Genomic DNA, 21602 nt, shown 5'->3' with positions numbered 1-21602 from the left:
GGGTGTTTTATGCATCTATGTGGGGAAAATGGATCAAGCCCACAAATTCATCTTGCAGAGGACAAGCAGCCAACACAAGGTAATGATTTCTAGTCACTACAGGCCCCAGACCACACTGCTTTCACTCGATGACTCAAAGCCGAAACCCAGCCATGCCATTCCTGCTGACACTTGGACACTGTGAGGAGTGTAAATACTTCAGATAAGCAGGATTAGGGAATTCTCCTAGCCAAGGGTTGCAAAGGGGAGCCACAGAGAGCCTGCACATCTGAACCTCTCTCATGTCAGCTCGGGCAGTGTCTAAGGGGTTGGGCATTTCTGCGTGTTAACACAAAATGCAGGTTGGAAGTCAGCTCCCCCTACCCCCAAAAAAGAGCACATCCTGCCCACTCCTTTTGCACAGTCCAGGTTTTAACCACCAGATTTATCAGCTTTTTTTTTGATTTGTTTTTTTTAAGTGAAGGCAAAAATTACAGTCCTTTCAAGCAATTATCAACTTCTCAGCACAAGCCCACAAGGATAGTCACGCTCCCATTTTATATTTACCAGTGGCACCAAGGTGACACCTGTGGACTGAGAATCATTTTGTACCTATATGAAGGGTAAAGGGGTGGTTCTACCCAAAGACTGGGGCTACATCAGTGTTAACTCTGGCCTCAGCACGAGGAGATCTGCCTTTGCCTCAGCAGGAACAGTAAAATGCTCCTTGTTTTTACACCTGTGCTCTGCAGATTTCTAAGGGACCCAAGCAGACAGGGCTTCACAAGCTGTGCAGGACAGGGAGTATCCTTGGTTTGTCTTAGACTGGGCCGCTTTGGCATTTTGCTTACCCTCTAATACCCCCATGGCTGCTCAGATGACACAATCACAGAGATAGAAATGATGCCATGTCTTCCAGCCACTATTTTTCATATTGTTCTTGATTCAGTTGTGATCCCCAGAGAGCAAAGGCATGGGGAAGGTGTAATGTCAGAGGCAGCCGTGTGTATTCCCTAAGCACAGATGCCTCTAGAGCTGATGGCTTAGGAGGCAGGATGGAGATGAAGAAACTAAGATTATCCTTTCCTCCAGTTTAACTTCAGCCACAGTAGAATTTTAGGAGGATATAAATACAGAGGGAGGCACAAAATCAATACAGTCTGGAACAATGTGCCTTGAGCCAGAGGACAAGCAGCCTGACAGACTGACTGCAGTTTCTCAAGGTCTTTTTTCGAAATGTTAAATTTTTTATTTTAAAAACCAGCCCATGATAATTACAGGCTCTCACTTAGACTTCCCAATCTTCCTCTAAAACCAACACAGAAATAACTTCAGAGAACTACCTAGTTTAGTTTTCCCTTAAGGGCAGATGCAGGAGAACATTCACCCTTAATGGGGGAGTCCTCCACCCTGAGAGCTCTTGAGTGAAGATACAAGTAAAACTCACACACTTACCTTATTGGCAACATCCTTGGTTTTTTTATGCTTCATGGACCTTTCAGCAGGAGTCTTCTTCTCCTCCCAGGTCTACAGATCAGTACTTTTCAGCTGCCTCTCGTTGATTCAGTTTTCCTACCATCTTTCCAGGTGTTAAGCTGATAAGTGAGTGATTTCCAAGGACCAGCTTTGTCAAAGAGAGGAGGAACAGTGTACTCACTCCTCTCCGACCTCTGTTATAGTTCCCATTCTCCACACGTTATTAAAGGTAGATGGTTCAGAGCTGGCTTCAACTTGTTCCTTAGATATTCCAAGGTAATATTCCTCAGGCTTTGCCCTTTTCAGTGTACCTTTTGTTTCTGTGCCCCTCTGCAAGTAGGTACTCGCTGTTTCCTGAAGTTACTCTCCTAGAAGCAGAAAACAGGGAAGCTTACTGTAAAATTCAACCACTAACAGGTCAATCACTGATTTTGTTCTTTATTTTGTCCCACTTTAAGAAAAAACGGTTTCTTAAAAGAAACAAGGTAACATAACTGTTTGATCCCGAGCAAATAAGAACAACGCCTTTCTCCCCCTGGGATAAGGCACCTGTCCAACATTTTATTAACTTTGCTAATTGCATTAAGCATCCTGCAGTGCTGAACAGTCATCAGCTGCTAATTCCCAGATCTCTATAGTTGAGTTGACTGTTAAATGAGAAAAATTCATAGCAGGAAAAGAAAAAAAAGGGCATTTTAGACCCACAGTAGTAACCAAATTATCATACAGTTCTGAATTCTGATCAGCTCCCAGCAGTGATCATATTTTATGAACTACTGGAAGATGATGTTAGGACTCACACAATAAATATGAGCTATGTGGGCACAAGTGAGATTGATAAATAGATCTTACATGTTCAGACATTTCTACAAACAAGAAAAATTAGGTTTCCATATGTGAATATTTTATGCAGATTTTTATGCAGATAATTTGTACCTGCTCTTTCATTTTGTTACCTGTAGTACTACATGTTAATGTAATAATAATCTAAATTTACATACACAAATTACTGGAAGGTCTGAATCTGGCACACTGGGGAGTAATTTCTGGCTGGAAGCATTAGCAGTGTGATAACTATTTAGACAACTATATGAAATTAAATAAGCACTTGTCAAAGGAAAAGTGCATTGTTATGAAAACTGGAATTGGTATAGTCTCAACTAAAAATGTAACCTGTGAAAAAGAGTTAATTAGAAATTCTCTCCTGCCACTCTCCTGCCTTACTGCTTTTCCTGTTTCTTTCCTGCCTTTCCTGGGGTGAAATCCTGCCCCCCAGGAGCAGAGAGCTGGGGAGGCAGAAGCAGCTTTACCTTGCTGCAGACGTGGAAAACAGTAAATCAAAGCTCAAAGTGGAGGGTTGGCAGGGACCAAACATGCCTGTGCCAGAGGGGGACCCTGTCCAGGCTGTGTGTGACCCACACACAAGGACTGGTGGTGCCTGCACAGTAGGTTTCGCATGGGAAATGTCGGCCTTTAATTTTGGTCCTTACAGTATTGAAGACCTGAATTCTGCTCTGCACTAACAGGAAAAGCAGCAAGGTTAAAGGGGACACATGGAAGAAGCTGCAGCTGTCCTGCAGTCACTGTCAGACAGTGTTTTCCAGTTGACATGTATCCACATTTTCCATTTTTAAGAAGCACAAGGGCATTTTGACCATAGTTTTGTGAAAGTAATGTTATTTCTGTCTTTCATTATTTGTTCACCAGGGAACCCATTCTACAGCCAACCAGAAGAGAATTGTGTGGAAGGAAGCAGGAAAAAGAAAGAGAAAAGAAAGAAAAAGCCAGTCAAGCTACTGCTAATCATGTTAATTTATATATGTTGTTTATAATTAGCCTGTTTAAACAGGCTTATTTCTTTCTTCAATAAAGACCACATCTCTCCAGGACTCTCGCCATGTCCATTGTCTTTGTGACAGAGAGTAGAGATAGGTACCAATTACTTGGCTGTTATTTAGTGAGTACTCCAAAGTACTTTGATGCAGCAGCATTGTAAATTCTCAGTAGCAGCTAATTGTCTCATTTTAATTCATTTTTAATGAGACACCTGGGAGAACGAAGAAATATCACAAAACCACAAAAAACCCAGAATATTTTTGAGTCGGTTTCCCAGTCTCTCCTCATTTCTGCCTTCCTACAAAAGGACATTTTGGTACTAGCACACAAAGGTGCAGCCCCTTGGCTTCACCCAGCTGGGTGACAGCATCATTCCCTGACACATCATAACCTTCTCCCATGGGCAAGGGAGGACAATGGTAGAATCTAGGAAACACCACGGCAGGAATCCAGAAAGAAGAAGCCTCTGGTCCTCAGACATTCCACATCTTCATCACTTCTGTCTCTCTAGACAGCCAAACCACATTTCCACAGTTGCCAGCAGGCTGTAAAAGGAAGGGTTGTCACTCACCATCATTTGACATTTAGATGTTGTTCTCAGATAGAAAGAAAAAAAGGTGGCAAAGGGGTCTATTTGCTTCAGCAGCAGCTGACTTGTTCCATCCTTTTTTGTGAGAAGGAAAGGTGTCCTCTGACAGTCACCAGATTGGTTTCCTTAGTAAAGAAAGACACACACCCTCTTGGTTCTCACTCACAGGGCTTAGTGCTGCACTCTGTGTTAACTTCAGCATCAAGATTTATTGACTCAACAGGGGAATTAATTCCAGTAAGACAGAACTGCCCAAATCTCTATCAGCAGTCTGGCTTCAGGAAGTCACAGGCACAGCACCCTGTTGGTCTCTGCTGCTGTGGTGGCTGGAGGACAGAGGAGCACACTCCAAGGTGGCCACTAACCAAGCCACACAAGGAGCTCACAGATCAAACCCAGCCCTGCCAATTGCACCCGGGACAAAGAGCACTGGACACTGAGAAATGCATGTGGTATGTTCTCACTTTAATTAGAAAGGTACCTGTGGTGACAGATTGGCCATGTTTTCCCTGAGGGATTTATCAGAAATTGAAAGGCACACCCAGTAAGCCATGTGGTTTCACTAAGATATTCCCCTCTCAATTTTGGTAAACAGCTGTGCTCTTTCCTTAGGGTTGTGATAATTTTTACCAGGTGAGGCCTGTCAGCAGTCACAGGGTGTGGCTGGTCCACAACCACCACAGGAGTCACCATCCCTGGAGCAGTGTCCCCACTTGCCCCCAGGGTCAGTGTCTGGAGCTCTTTGTTGTGTGGCTAAGCCCCATTCCTTGCCCCACATTTTAACTGACATTCCCTGTCTTTAGCTCTGATACCTTAATGAGGGTCTGGCAAAGCTATCAGGGCTACGGGAAGATCCACAGGTTTCAGCAGGGGCTGGAAAGCAGCTGTGGATGCTGTTACACAGAGCTGTGTGCACCTCTGGTTAGTGCTGGCCTGCCCAGATGCCACAGCCTGCAGTCACTAACTGGTCTCAGTGGGGGAGAACTCCAGTCCAAACTCAGTATCCTTGATGTTTAACAGTATGATGACATTCAATACTATAAGTATGCCAAAAAATTGGCTTTTATTTTTTTTTGTCTATAATTTAGTTGCCTAATGCATAAAGGAGCCTTGCACATTTGGAGTACTGAGACAAGGGGCTCATTGATTCCAGCAGAAGAGCTCTCGAGCCTGTGGTACGGCCATGGTGGAGGGCACAAACACTCAAGAGTTTTATCCTGCTCAGCTGCAAAACTCCCCTTCAGTTTTGCTGCTTCTGGGAAATGCCTAAGAGTAAGGTGATCTGGCTCCCTTGCAGAGAAGGCTGCCAAGCTGCTGAGTTTGTTTGAAGCAAGGGATTGGGGGTCATGTTGTGACCATACGGTCAGGGAGAGCGTCACTTTTGGGAAATGGGCATTCATGTATTGAGTCTACTATTACAGAAAAAAAAAAGAGCTAAAAATCCTATAGCAGTTAAGAGTCCTTTGTTGATGAAGATTATTTTGACAAGAGCTCCAGGAAACTTACTTTCCCACTGAAAACCCATTTTCAGGCTATTTTTGTCTTTACTGTATTTCATCTCCTTTTCTAAGATGGATTTTCTTCACCACAGATGAGATCCCAATTTCTTTTCAGACTTGGACAATGGTGCAGTTGAAGAGGGTGACAACAACAAGCTGCTTCTCAAAGTACCACACAAAAGACTTCAGTCAGGATATTTACAATAAATACAGGCACCAAGTGTCAGTGCTCCCGTTTCCTGGCAGCGTTGCCTTACGCAGTTTTTTCTCTGGAAGGAATCTATTACATCAGTGGCCTCGGGAATGTATATTGAGATGGTTTAATCAGAGTTGAAAATCACAGTACAGAAAGGGGCTTCAGTTCTTCTGTTTGGACAGAACGTACCCAATTTGGGAGCCACTAAGGAATGTCACTGATATCACACAGTCTGTAGCTCATCCCTGCCCAGCGTTAAAATGGCATCATGGCCCTGATTCAGCAAAGCACTGAAGCACATGTTAAACTTTAATTTCTTCAATTAGACTTAAACACTTGCTTAGGGATGTGGATAGGCCACAATACCCACAGAGATCACAGCGCTGTTCAACTGGTAATTTGTTTTAGCCAGTGAATCCCTCTGTAGATAAAAGTTCTGTCAACTTTCCTGTACTCCTGTCTGTTGCTTGGATCTCCCTGTTGACTTTATCCCTACACTGCCAGGCAGTCTTTCAGGACACAACACTTCTTCCTCGTTATATATTCCTACAACATCAAGTACAAATAGGGTTGTAGTTTCTATAGCTCTCATAACACCCATAACTACAACAGGAATGGATTTAAACACGGGCTTTATTGTCCTCACAAATGGAGGCTTATATTTAGAGGCTTTATCTTTCTTGTGTTTTCCTCCCTGTGTGAAATGGGTCTTTACTCTACCCAGCTTGCTTTAGATCCCCACGAGGCAAAGTGTCTGTGGGTGGAATGACATCCATTTGAAGGGAACAATATTATGTGAGGAGTAAAGATTAAAAGGTCTGGAAAACTTCTAAGACTTCAGATGACATATTGAGTAATGCCAAGGTTGTGGCCAAGTTCCTATGTGGCTTGGAAGCCGTGGAAATGCAGAATGTTTGTGCAGCAGTTAATCTGCTGATAAGAACCTAAAGCAGAGCTAATTACAGAGCAGGTTCAAGGGAGAGCTCGGCTGAGCCCACAAAGTCACTGCACAGTGATACAGCTTGAGGCTGGAAAAGGAACTACGGGACACAGGCAGGTAAACTGGGAGAGAAGGGCCCAAGCCCACTGTGCTCTGACAGTGTAAAACTGACTGTCAGCAGGAGCAGATCCAGGCTGATGATTGTCAGTGAGTTCCAAGGAGTGCTGGAATCAGCTGCTGAACTGCGTGAGAGCTGTGAGGGAATGACAAAGGTGGATCTAACTCATCATCCAGGGGCAAGTTCTAACACTGCTGGACAAACATTTTGCTGAAGGGTCTTTCTTAGCTATCAGGTTTTTATCTGAAATCTATCGACTGCATTCCTCAGAGGAGGAAAAAAGCCTACAAGAGCAAACCCTCGCCCAGAGAATAGTGTGTGTTTGACTGACAGACATGTAGTTTTTGTTTGAAATTAGATTTTTCAAAGGGGCAGGGTCAAGGGCTTTCTCTTGCAGAAGATCAAAGGTGACATCCCTTGCTCATCTAAACCAACTTGGCTTCAGTGACTCCTTTGTTGATTTGTAGAGGCTGAGTGTCTCTACCAAAAACACAGCCCAGACATGGAATCAGCAGCACACCCATGCCTGCTCTCCAACTGTGAAATAAAACATGATTCATACCCCAAGCACAGGAGAAGTGGAATGCAAAAAGCAAACAGAAGACAAGGTGAAAAGTAATTACATTCCCTTAATTGCAGATTAAAAAAAAAACCCAACAAGTATAACACCAAAAATTGTTCATTAGAGTCTTTCTCTTTAAAACTTGTAAAACATGAAGGCAGCCTCTTTATTGAATCCTGGGTTTTGGCAGAAAAATAAATGTTGCTGTAGGAATTATTGGAACACATCTAATTAAAATCTTCAAAAAATGCACTGTAAATGTAAGAGCTATTAAGCTGGGCCGAAATATATAGATCATGTTTAAACTGGAAGGAGGTAAATAATCCATTGCTCTTTATGTGATTGCCATTGGCAGAAAAGAAAATAATGTGGAATTATGACAAATGGTGCAGCCAGTAATGGAAGCTATGGCTAGCATTCCCAGGGGAGATACCACCCACAAGTGGCAAGTAAAGAAAGTAGTAAAGTAAATAAAGTAGTGGCAAGATTGAAATCACAGAATCTATTTAATAAACCACAGGTTTGAATGTGGGGAGAGCTCTGTTCTAATGACTGGGATCACAGGACAGAGCTGCACTGGGGCAGCAGAGCTTCATCTAAGTCGACATTATGATCTGCTACTATTTAATCCTGCTATGTGACTGTGTGTGTGTGTGTTCTGGGGCATGGACTGTTCTCCATTTCAGCCCAACCTGGGAGGTGATGGTTGGCTTTAATTACTTTTAACTGGTTCAAATTATGCAAACATTGATTTCACACTTACGGGTTGAGATAGTAGATACTGTCAAAAGAAAAATTAAGAGAAAAATGTGTGCACAAGAGTAGGAAGGGCTCAGCAGCAGAGAGAATTCTGCAGAGTCTGAGAGATGAACACAGAAGCCACCTTCACCAGGTATTGGCCAGTATTACTATTTCCTTAATGAGAACAGAAAGTGATTTTGATTTTTGCCACAGAAGACATTTAGGCTCGATGTCTGTGATGGAGTCTGCGTGATTTGAGAACCAGCAGAATAATACTGTGTGTGTCCAATATCCTAAACCACAATTTATTTGCTTTTTCCATCAAAACACACTCTGTTCCTGTGGGGGCATAATTTTAGAGCTCAACTCTCAAGCTGGCTCTGAAACCTTCTATTAAGACAGAAATCTCCCAGATAATAGAAAACTGTCTCAGGCCCATTCTCTTGCACGTCAGGCTCTGTCAGTCCATCCAGGAGTTTATAGCAAGCTCATCTTTGCAATAATAGAGACTTTAAAAGAGGTCTTAAAAGGCCAATGCTTTCCAACAGCATCCCTGTCCCCTTCCTCCACTGTTGTCTGTTTTTCCTCCCTCGTCACAACAGGTCAGCACTGGGAAAGAGAGAGCTCTTGCTCTTGCACTGAATTTGGAGGGTGTCAGGAGTGTTCAGACAACAGTGAAAAGACTAAACTAGGAGTCCTGAACCAAACCCACTCTGTCATCAAAGCCGAAATCCCCTGGATTTCAGCAGTAGTTTGTGCCTCCACATCTCCCTGGCTGCAGCCAGGCTTTCCCTAGAGCGGGGGATCACAGACCTTGGGCTCTTTTACAGAAAGATGAATAAATAAAAGAGAAAACAGGAACATGGCAGGCAGCTGCATTTCATTACTTTCTGATTTAGTCATCTAGACTTACAAAGTGATAGTAAACACTGTTATCTCCGTGTACTGGGTGGGTGTGAAATATAACTTGAAGGACACGCTCTGTTATTGGCTTGCTTTATGCTGTAGACTTTTCTAATAGATCTGAATTAAATTCTCGGTGCTGTATCACAGAAGGAGACTGGGCTTATTTAATATCCAAATATATTGGCCCAAACAGGTGGCAACACTGCCCTCCATCAGCAGACGGAGAGGAAAAATACAGCCCTGTTCTTTAGTCTATTTGCTTTACCGTTTTTCATTCCCAGCATTCAATTAGTCAGCAAGGTTAATCTTTAGCTAGAGCTCGTTGCAAGGACTGTGTTTCTTTCCTCTGTTCTGCTGGAGTTCCTTGTGCATGGAGCCTTAAGTTTGTACATCTGCAAAGGTGGGGACCGACCTGGGGAAAATGCAAAGGTGTGTCCTTGTTCCCCAAATTCTCCCCAGCTGAGCAGGCAACATGAGGCTGCATTAGCACATCCCCTCTATCACCACGTTTCCCACTGACCCAAACCTAGTCCAAAACAACAGCCCAGCCAAACCACCAATGATGTGATATTTGCTCTCAAATGTCAAGCTGAGGAATTTGCTCCAGTCATGTTGCTTCCTGTGCTGAAATCGAATTTCAGCAGCAGCACTGTCCTCACCAGCCAGAACTGGCTCTCGGTGCATTTCTGAGTGGGTTTGTTGCAGCTCAAAGCTGTCGGGAGAGGCAGGGCAGAGACACTTCAGGGAAAAAAATGTAACAAACTGCAGTCATACTTCACACATGAACTCATTTTTTTTTCTGAAGAAAAAAAAATCATTAAACCTCAGAAGAAACACTCCAGATTGTGAACTTCAGATCTCTTCCCAGCAGAGTTCCCTTATCTTGCCCCAGACTGAAATGCAGGCGTGAGAGCGCAGGACAGCTGAGATGGGATCACTCCTTTTCCTTTTGTTATGCGGAAGTTATGGGAAGACCAAGCCAGGACAGATGATTTGTCTGTGCATTAGTCAGCCAAAGAACTCGTACTCTTGCAAAACAAAACCACTACCAACAATAATTCAGGCTCTCCAAGGAACATGTCAGGGAATGTAAAAGCTGGAGCCTGAAAGACAAGCTGGGAGGAGGGGGAGTACTTGCCTCCCTTTGACGTGAACAAAACATTCACATCACTCAAATCTGATGGTGCACCATGTTGAGGTCCATGAGCAACCTCTGAGCAAGGCTAAAGCACCTCAGGATAGAGCCATACTAACCCCAGAAGCTGAAGTTTGTGGAGCTACCGCAATTGAAATTAGGTGAGACAACAATATCACTCTTGATTTCACAGTACAGACCTGTGCCTTTGTATCCCAGAAATGCATTGGGAGATTTATCTTCCTTGATACTTCAGAAAAATAAGCTCTGCAAGACATTGTTTGTTACATACAGAGTGCAAAACATCAAACAGTGCGAGAGGATTTTAAAAAGCTCTTTACCAGAATTTGTTGTAGGTCCTCAAAGCAAGGAGAATAACTGGACTATGAAATAACGGGTCAATAAAAAAGGATACAGAGAGGCCAAAATCCTAGTAATGGATTTTTATCCGTCCAGGCAAACTAGAAAACACCATCAGGGAAAATTAGATTGGAAGTCTTTGGTTTTGGTGCTGAATCGTGTTTTTAGAGCTGAAGCGTATCCAATAGGGAATGAAGTTGTACAAAATTTGATCAAGCAGTACAGGGGCTAGACTGAAGTTGGACAGAAGGGGCAGAACAGAGCACAGGCTAGAGAGATTTTAAAGGCAAAGTGCACCAACGGAGAAAAACGACCATCTCTGAACGGTAGGCAGGCAAGATCATTTTCCAAAGTACATTATTCTGCAATTAGATGATAAATCTGGTGGTGATGTTATTCATTCCTGACAACATCCAAAACTTTAATCTGCATTATTTACAAAGTCCACAGCTATTTGGCAAACAGGACAGAAGAAGTGTCAGCTGTAAGGGGCTCCTCCTTTGAAGACAAATAGACAAGCAGACAAAGAAGTCAAGGAAGGGCTCTAGTGTTTCAGCTGCGTGGCCAAGAGCCACTTCTTTGTAGCATATGGCGCACACTAACAGGTTTATTTTCCCCGAGGAGGATGTATAAACTGTCTGCAACTGCTCTTCACACTTGTCACTCTAAGTCAGATAATTTTTCTGAGGCATCCTGCAAAAAAACAGCCCCCCAGTTGAAGCTGAACAAAGAATTTGTGGGTGCCTTGCAGGTTGTTTGGGGAGCAAAGGGCTAAGGCTGCAGAAGCGCATAGGGAAGTGTGTCAGAGAAGCCGACAAAGGCAGACGGATGAGATATGAAATGAGAGCAATTAAATGAGGAGGGGAAGGGCTGGAGGGGGGGGGCACTGCTGGGAAGCAGAGTTAAATTCGGGTCAGGGAAGAGAAGCAGCAAGTGGCAGCATGTCTGCAGCTGTCCCAGCCCTGCTGTGGTCCCAGCCCAGCGAGGTCTCGTCTGCGCCAGCAGCCCTCGGGCTCTCTCCTTCCACCAGGCAGTGGCCAGTGGGTGTGAGGGCTGGCCAGCACCTGCTGCCAGCCCCACCGAGCTGCAGCCTGCCCCGAGGCCCATTGCACACCGTGATTAATATGCAGAGACCAGAGTGACTGGCAAAGATAATTACACAGCGAGTCAATTGGCTGGCAAAGTTAATTATGCAGGGAGTCAAATGAGTGGCAAACCAAGTGACTGAGGCAGAATAAAGAAACATTTGGCAGTGACAAATGGCAAAACAAGTTACTCAGACAGGGGGTCAAGCGTGCTGGACACTGGGTGCGTTCTGCGGCAGCAGGAGCTGGCGCGGTGTCAGCGTGTGCTCGGTCCTGGCAGAGCCGCTCCCGGCGCAGCTCCCGGGGCAGGGCAGGAGCGCAGCCCCGGCTCCGGCGGGACTCGCACCTCCATCAACCTCCGCTTCAATTACCCCGCAACCTCGAGTCATTTAACCTCCCTCCGCCTCAGGACTGCTCGCTGTCCCCATTGCGCCACACGAGGAAGTGTTTTGCATTCTCCCCAGCCGAATGTTGAGCAGACGTATCGACCTGGGAGGGAAAAATATTAACTAACCCCGGGGCCGCCTATGTGCCCTCGCACACAGCCCCGGGGCCACCATCGGCAACACCCTCCCGGCGCAGGCAGGAGCTACAAGGAAAGAAAACGTTTTCCTTCTGCCATTACTGTGGAAAGCAGGAAAATCGCTCACGCTGGGACAGAGGGGTTTCCACCAACACAGACCAATAGGCCACATCTTATCTGGAAACCAGCCACATTTACTTTTCCTGACTATGAGCAATGGCGTATTTTTCAAGGACTTAGTGAAAGAAGATAGCACAGAGCTTTGAGATCCCTTGGGGAAAGGTTACATACTTTATTTCCATATATATTATATTACAAAAATAGTAAGAGCCCTGAAGTGACCTGCAAAGGGCTAAAGGGAGACAGGTAACTGCAACCTTTTTTATTCCCTACAAGGTATAACCAAACCTAGAAGTGTTGAGATTCTCAAGTCTGTTCCTTGCTTTTTTCTACATTAAATAACTTACATGAATGTCAGAGCTAGAGCCCCCCAAAATTATGTTACGCCTAGAAATTACTAAAACAAAGTTAAGCAATTGAAAAAAAAAAAAAAGAATGTTTAATCCTTATATCTGCAACAGTTTTGGGTTTGTTAATGTTTACTTCACTGTGCTGGCCAGTTGGCATGGTTGGGCAAGGGAGAGCTTTGAGACCAGATCTGCTGGGAAAGCTTAGCTATCTGTAATGCAAACTTACACACAAGTTCTCCAGTAAAAGAAAAGAAATTAAAATCAACTTTAGTTAACTGCCTACAAAAACATTTTTCCCAAACTATATCTAGTAGTTGCCAGATAAACTCTGTTCTTTACATGCAACATTTTCATATCTTACTTGAACATTTTATTTGAAAGCAATGTATTTTTTCTGCTGTGAACTATGCTACTATAATCGTGAGGGGGAAAAGGGAAATAAAAAGAAGGAAAGGCAACCTCGAAACACTAGGCAGTTTAAACCAAAGAAGAACAAATAACAATAGCAAAGAATCAATGTGGTACATGAAAAATAAGTCCTTTCTAGGTCACGCTTAAATTTGCATTAATGGCCTTCTTGTCAAATTATCTCAGGGGAATTTAGGATTAGCATGCAAAAGAAGCATGATACAAACTAGAGCAGTAATATTTGTTTTATTTACCAGACCATTTACTCCAAAGGAACTGAATATGAGAATTTTGAGGGATCTGACTTTCATCTTTTAAAAAGGAAGTACAGGAGTTAGGAAGAGCTCACCATAATTAGGAGCTATTCAAATAATATGTAATTCCTCTCTGTATTTACTCAGCAGTGTGTACTTTAATCATGGCAAACATTAAACTGACCCAAGCCATCTCCTTCTATAGACTTGCTTGGGAGCCCATTTGTTCAGCTCTAGGATCAGCTCTTAAGAAAACAAATCTTATCAAGTGCATTTAAAAGTAAACACAGGGTATTCCCAAATCCGCATCTGAAAACATATTTGATAAATATGATAGAGAGTGGAGGGGGAAAAAGGAAGAAGTCACAAGCATTTAATCTGCCAGCCCAATGTGTAATAGAGGTGAGGTCACCTAAGGGTTGCTGCTTTTGTTTTGGAGTAGCAGGGCAGTGTATTGACAAGATTTGGGAATTAATAGAGATACTGGCTTTTATTATTGTCTGGTGTGCCAGTGAGTGGTGAGTAACCACATATTCCTGCTGCTTCAGCAGATCCTGTGGGATAATCACCACATTGGAGTTCTGACTCACACACTCTGTCAGCATTAGATGGTCTGGCCCTCATTGTCTTATCTCACAGCTGGACAGAAGGTGTTTGCTGAGGATGCTCCACTGCTCAGGTGCTGGCAGTGGGTGGAATCTGGAGCTGGTTTTACACTGCAGCCTCTCACCTGGTGGGCCATGGTACCACCCGTCTGCTAAGCTTTTACTTAGCAAATCTGTGAAGGTTTGCTACATAACCAAGCTCCTGCTTACACAAAGGCAGCCTGGAGATAACAAATGGACTTCTGCACCCAACTCTGAAGGGTGTGTGAGCACACTGATATAAAGGCTGTCTGACCTATAAAGGGAGTATCATTCGTGCCATCAAATCTCTGCTGTCAGAGCAGGGAACTGCACCAGGAAACCTTTTCTCAAATCCTGAGATCTCACCACTGGCCCAGCAATATAGCAGATACAAGAACACTGCCATTATCATTACTTCAGGCTGAGAAAATTGAAACAAATCTTTTGAATTAACAGTCATATTTACAAATAGTCGGAGCTGCCAAGTTCTTGGATTTTCTTGAAACTCTTCTGAATTTTAAAGCTCATCAAGACTTTGCAGCTGGAGTGGGAGTAGATAACCCAGCCCAGCCAGTGCTATGGGAAAGAGACCCAGCAGGATGAGAGAACAGACATCAAACACCGTGGCTGGTGGAAACTATTACACCCACTTTATGGAGTCACCAAATGTTACGGGGGCACAAGGCTGTGGAAAAATCATGACCAAAGGAAATTTAAGGCACCCAGGGCAGGACATAAGCAAGCTGCTAAACACTTGTTTTTAAAACATGCCACCTACAGTGTATATACACTTTACCTGTTTGCATCCTGGTGTATTCAAATGCTGATTTTCAGAATTATAAGGCCCACACATTAATGTGGTTTGATCAGCAGTTTTACACAGCTCAGCCACGGCTGCTTTCATTATCTGCCACCCATCTGTACTGTTGGTATGCTTGGCTCTTTTACAGTGTTGATCATGTCTGATTTAACATGCCAGGTTACATTAACAGCTCTGAAACCCAAATGGCCACACAAGTTCTGAAAAAGCGGTCAGGCTGCTTTGCTGTTGTTACACATTATATTCCTCTTCTCATTGTCACTAAATCCAACCGGAGAAGCACTTCTAGGGGGACACCATTAGCCACCAGACACCCCAGGGCATCACAGCAGCCCACAAAGCTGATACTTTCTGCCAGCTGACCGGCAGCTCTAAAATGTGCAGAGTTTGTAAGGTTCCTGGGCACCCCTCCTCCCCCCAATTAGTCACACCAGTGACTTGTCTGTACGAGGAGTTAGGAAGAGGAAAAAAAAAAATCAGCTTTTCCTCTGGCTTCCAATTTAATGAAAGGCTTAAAAGTTCAGTGAATTCAGAGAATGTAACCTTTGGGGCTCTCATGAAGAACAATGAAAATAATAAGAAAATCTAATGTTTCTCATACAAGTATATCTCTTAAAACTCTTACAAATGTTAGCTTTTTTGGTAGAAAAAATTTAAACCAGAGGCAGATCAGAGTCTTGTCAGCCTGCTATAAGATTAAATAGTCTATTAATCAAAAATCAGATTAACAACACTTTGTTAAAGCTAATTATGTGAGGAAAGCCAGCTTCTTGTTGCATTGCCAAAATATTGGATATAATTTTTTTTTCTTATTCATTGCATCATTTTAGATCAAATGTTTTGGCAGCTTAATTAGAGGCAGGTGGTGTCGTTGCCATAATTACACAGAAGTCCTCATATTTTGTCATCATGCTTATTAGAGCTGTTGATTCAGCATGAAAGGGAAGCATCCTGGCCAACCAAATATTGCAGCAGCCTTTATGGGAAATGCAATGCACCTTTAGATGAGAGTTGCCTGATTTAGAGGAAGCCAAATATTTATTTCAGCTTTGGGACAGCACTGCCTTTTCCAGTAGGAAACAGTTAAATGGAACTGAAAGCTCTCAACCCCAAATGAAACCCAAACCCACTGCAGTCAATGGCAACATTCCCATTGACTTAATTGGGACCAAAACCCAGCTGGCTTTCCTGAACAGGATAAGACTGATTTATATAGGATGGATATGGGACAAGTCTACAAATATAACTGAGATCAGAATTTGGCTCATTAATCTCACAGGAGTTGGGCTGGCTGTGGCCAGGGGAGGCAGGGCTGGATTTGGCTTGCAGGACACCACAGGATCACAACCCTTGGCTTGCTCTGTTCTGAAAGGGGACAACATTTTTTTTTCCATGAGGACCCAGTAAGGTTTGTGCTGAGGCTGTAAAGAGAGTGGTCATCTTCAGTTCAGGGTCACAAACAGTCTACAATTCATTTCAGCCTGAAAAAAGCTGATAAAGCTTCAACTGCTATTGCCACCTTCTCAGAGCCTTGCATTGCACCAGCTGGTACAAATGGGAAATTCATGTCTCATGCCAACCACATGGCTGATTTTTCAGAGTGACAGAGCACTTGTAGAAGGCAAAGTTACAGTCTGTACATCCCTAGGAATCAAATAACCTCTCAGCCTTGGGTGGTCCTTCTGGGATAGGGAAATTGTGTCACGGCACACAGAGGAGTGGCTCAATCTGCATCACATCACAATTTTCAGCACCCCAGATGCAACTCCATTCAGATGTACCAGGGCAGCAACCCAGACTAACAGCTCTGAGCACACAGCATGCACCAGGGCTGATCCCAGCTGAAATGGATCTAATCAATACCTGCATTTTTAACACCTTTGCCCTCTTCCCCATTTCTGCCATCCCGTTTTTTACAACTGCACAAATTACTTCATGACTGTGCCCCTTAGACCGAGCTCTGGGGTCTCTGTGTAGATCATGTGCAGAGCTCCCTCTGATCTGGATATGGTGCTTCAAGCATTAGAGAGTGATTAATCAAAATCACTGCTATGGAATGTAAGTAATAAAGTTCTTTAAGCACCACATTTCCCTTAAGCCTTCTCATTTATCCCTGAGATCTTACACTGCCTGTTCAAAGTTAGTGACAGGACTCAAGTTCCCATCTGTGCTGATATTAGAGGTTTTAGGCCATTCAATCTATATAGATCTTCTACAGAGAATGGGGCCAAGCTCACATATCTCAAAGAGCAGACAACAAAATTCACTGGGGAAAAGTGCCCAATCCCCCAGGAATTTGGTCACTTAGGAAACAACTTGAGGAAATCAGTGCTACACTTCCCTCTACTTCTTTGAATTTGGAGCCCACCTCCCACTTACATAAGAGAGGCAGATCAGTACCAGCTTAAGTGATATTTTGATTCCCCTGTCTCAGGCTATTTCTGGGAGCCCAATTCTGTTAGTGCAGAACTGATGGGAGCTCAGCTTCTTATCAGCAAAAAGATCAGGGTTTTCCCAGTTCAGCTGGGCACAGTGCAGTCTTAAAGAACTGTGAATGAATTCCAGCATAATCAATACATTTTATCTCCTTTCTAATGTATGCAACAATTTTAAAACCTTGTGGGTACTGTTATATTTAATGCCAATAACCTAGCAATAATCACCTTATAGCTGCAGCATCAGTGATGTACTTAAGATGTCACAAAGTGCAATCAACTCAACAGCCTGAGTAAAAATATTACAGATTATCAGATTTTAGGGTGTTTTCTATATACACAGCTAATAAATGCTGAAAGGTATTAGAAAAGCCTAACAACAAATCAAGATTATGAGGCTATAAAAGACCTTATTTAAGATATTTTTGCAACTAAACAAACCAACAAGTGTGTCCTGGCCCCACATGTAAACTCTGAAGCCTGCAATGAAGAGAAGAATCTCCTAAAATGAATCCATGGACTTTTAGGTTTTCAGGAAATGGAACAAGCTTGTTGACAGCATTTACCTGAAATGAGTGCTCAGCCAAAAACAAAAGCAAGATTAAAGTCTTGAAACCAAAACTGGTGTTTGTGTTCATATGGGGAGAAGGCATGGGAGGACAGGATTGAGCAGTTGTCAGAATCACAGCTTGGTCTGTATTTCTGCATTTCTGTTTTGGATGGACTCCAAGCTCCAAATGAAAATGCTTTGCCCAGTACTACAAGGGAGTTTAATCCACCCCAAATTTAGCAGCTACAGCATCTCTTCCCCCGTGGCACTGAGCATTTAACAAAGAACTACTGCAGTCATTTTCCCCTCTTTTCCCAAATCCACCACACTGCAGAGAAAAATCTCAGTGTTTCATTTTTAGTATTTTCCAAATGAAATGGCAGGGAAGTTTCCCCAAGGGAAAACTCACTGCTCAGTCCCACAACCTGGCTGGTTCAGCAGGCAGCTGAGGAGGGGTAAAACCACTGTGAAGGCTCCAGCAGGAATAGCAATGCCCAGGAAAGGCTCAGCCTGTGCTCCCAGACACTCTGGCACAGCTCTGCTTGGGTGTTGTGCTGAGGCCAGGCTGGTTCAGGTGCTCCCAACTGTTGTCTGTGAATCCAGCCCGGGCAGTTGGATGCTTCCCTCTGTCTGTGCACAGAGCTGAACATCTGCAGCCACAGCAGCCACGGTGGTGAGTGGGTAAAGGGAGCTTTGGGAACCCGAGCTGAGGGGAAACAAGACTGTAACTCCAATTTCTGGGGAGGGGAGAAAGGAAACATCAGAACTCCGCACAATCACAGCTGGATGGCACATTCCTCGCTACAGCATTTTGCTTGCTTTAATTACCCAGACGTTTTCTATTTAAATTAAAGGTGTTTCCTGCAAATGGAAGAACTGCAGACATGATTTAAGATTTTTTTTGTAGATTTTAAGGTGCGACTTGTGACAGTCATGCCAACCTGGTGTAACAGTTCAGAAACTCTCCACAAAAAGCTCTCAGCTTGTTTGGACAACCAAACCTTTGAAATATTTGAATTTGTCTGTAATTGATGGAGAACCCAGCCCCTTCAAAGACTCTGATCAGCCCATCTAAAATAGCACAGCTCTATTTTCTCACATTGGAAACTTCCCAGATAGAAGTATTTTTGTTCAATAGATACATGGAAGCCCAGCCAGCAATAAGGCTGATTTTCCTCATGGAAGAGCCAGAAGCAAAAGCAAACATTGTGCTAAGATCCACAAAACACCCAAGTGAACCAGAATGTTTGTTATCCCTCTGTCCATTGAGGTTTGGAACATGGCACTTCCTGAAAAGCCCAAATTCACACATCAGTGCAAGTTACTTTAGACTGATTCTAAACCCATAAATTACTTTAAATAAGAAAGACTCCAATAAAGAGAATAATTTTGTATGAAAACACATCTTGCCTTCCATTCACCAGGGCTAAGCTAAGCTCAGCCCTGGGTCTACAATCTCTACTTGAACTATACCAGAGGAGCACCTGAACCCAGCTCTCTCCCACCACTTGCAACTCATTTCTAGTTTCAATTTTTAGCAGCTCCTGCAGCACTCTATGAAATGTCTGGTTTTCCCTGGCCATTATGACACCTGTGCTATGTAAGGTTGGATGGAAACTGTTTTTATCTGAAAACCAATCAAAGCAGAACGATCACTGTCAGTTTTATTCACTCCATGTTTGATAGGAAGAGAGAGGCCAAAGCATGTGTTGCTTTGGCAATCCTTATTTCTCCTTAGAGAGCTCGAAGAAAATTGATCACAGCCAGTCTGCAGGTGTGTTGTGGGTTATATCATCTTTGCTGGTATGGAAGAGATATTCCAGGACTTAGTGTAATGTTCTTATCATTAGTATTCACCCTTTGATCATTCATTATTGGCTTTTATACTAGTTGATTCACACCCCACCCCCCCAAAATAAGTAACAATAAAGAGCACAGGCTTTTCCTTGATGAAGGCTTAGTCACAATGGTGGCTGTTTGCTCATCCTTACCCAATCCTGGTGGCACTAGGAAGTTGGGGGAGGATGCAGGAGCCATCATCTCCCTTTCTTTTGCAACCTGCTGCTAGGAGAAAAGCCAGCTGAAGGAGTTGCAGGGTGCATGGGTTGGATTGTGAATGCAGGTTGCTTCTGATCATGCCACTACAAGTGGTGCTTGAAACAGCCACAAAGGGGAGAAGATCTTCAAAGCGTGCTCGGTTCTGGTGTTTCACTGTTCAAGTCAAAATGAATTAAGGCCATTCTTGATGGCCCACTTGTTTTTTTTCTAATAGTTTTCGTTGCTGCTATCCTGGTCCAGTGCTCCTTGACACAGATAATACAAGTTCACAGGACACAAGTGCCCATGACACAGGAGTGGCTCAGAGGCATCTGCTTGTTGGAAAAGTAGCACAGACCTGGCTGTGACAAAATAAGCCCCTTTCCATAGCAAGCTGGTGTGGGGAGATGGGAAAGCTTCAGAGCTTTCTGTGTTTGCTGAACAAGGCTGTTACTCAGCAGCCCCCTCAGATTTCAGGGAGTGGACACTAGTCCTGCAGGCACAAGCTTGAGGAAGAATGGAGTCACTTTTGACAGGGACTGCAGTCCTGACTGGGAGAACCTGGACCTCCCACTACCCCAAGCCCTGTCTCTGCCTGTTTTTTACTTCAAAACTTTCAGCTGTACTTCAAAGGCTTTTACCCCACAATCCTTAATCAAGGAAATCAAAAGGAATTTTGCTAGATTAAATCAAAAGCAGATCTACAGGATTAAAGACTGTAGAATCAGGAATTCAGGTTGAAAAGGAGAAACTCTGAAGTGCTCAATGTGCAGCAAAGAAATATAGTTTTCCTCGTGTGTCTGGGCTGGGAATTTCCAGGAAGTGTGATGCAGGAAGGCACCCAGATCCCACTGAAATTCCTGGGAGGCTGGCACCTAATTTCATTAGGGCACTTTAAAAATCTCAGTCATGCTTATTAACTGTCTGTCATAAAATTTAAGCGATACATTTGCCCTTCTGTTTTACAAGGCAATAACCCAATTAATGTGTGGATAAACTAGGAGGCCAAAGGGAATTGGATTATGTCTGAGGAAAACAGAGGAGCAATTAAAGTATCACTATTATAGGAGACATTGAATTAACATAGTAATGAAAACATTCCTCCCTGTTTGGGAAATGGGGACTAGGTCTCCAGTTTTGTGCCTGGGGATTATAAGCAGCAAGAGCCCCTTGTAATACTCTGTCAATTGACATCACAGCCACCATTTCATTCACTGGCCATACAGGGAAACTGAAAGAGTAGGGATTAAAAGAGCAAAGATTCTTGCACCTCTCTCTGCCCCAAAGCTGCACCTTCCCACCAACCTCAGCCTCCCTCTCACATCCACACCCAGCTGCTGCTGCTGCTCTCCTGCTTCCAAACAGTCCTTCAGGTTTGAGTTCAAGTGAATGTTTTAATTAACAGAGAGCAACTTCTACCTGGAGCAATCTCATTAAACCAGCGAATGCAACATTGGTCAGGATTCACCCTCAAAATTAGAATGGTGCCTCCAGGAAAACATAAGAGTGCCTTAGAAACCCACAGAAAACTATAACCATAAACCAAAATGCCTTGGAGTAACACAACAGCCTTATTTTGCCCAGCCTGCCAAACCTATGGCAGGCCTGCAATTCTAGTCCACAGGTCCGGTTGGCTTTACCAAGAAACAAGTGAACACAATGGTTATTGCCAGTTTATGGCTTCTCTTCCCCTGTTGTGCAAGTGCCAGGGTCAGGCTTACAGCTCTGACAGCAATATTGGTGTGCACAATGGTGGAAAATGAGTTATTACTTGGTGTAAGAGGATGGCTTCTGAAATCACGATGATAATGCTTAATCGTGTACTTCACAGACTGTGTTCCCCTGAGTCATAAGGATGCAAAACTGGAAATACATTAGCAAGAGAAAGAAGGACTTCCATCCCTCTTATGGCTTTGTTAAACCTCTGCATTTTGCATTATCCTTTCTGGGGATGTGAGTTTAGTCCTGGGAATATTTAACAAACTGACAAGCTAACGAGTTTTGCCAATGAATAGGATTTCAGATTTGAGGCTAAGGGAGGGTTTGTTTTAATTGAG

Source organism: Neopelma chrysocephalum, unplaced genomic scaffold (assembly GCF_003984885.1).
Source record: "Neopelma chrysocephalum unplaced genomic scaffold, ASM398488v2 Primary Assembly neopelma1_63, whole genome shotgun sequence".
NCBI classification, from domain to species: domain Eukaryota; kingdom Metazoa; phylum Chordata; class Aves; order Passeriformes; family Pipridae; genus Neopelma; species Neopelma chrysocephalum.
Note: the sequence above shows the minus strand (reverse complement) of the source record.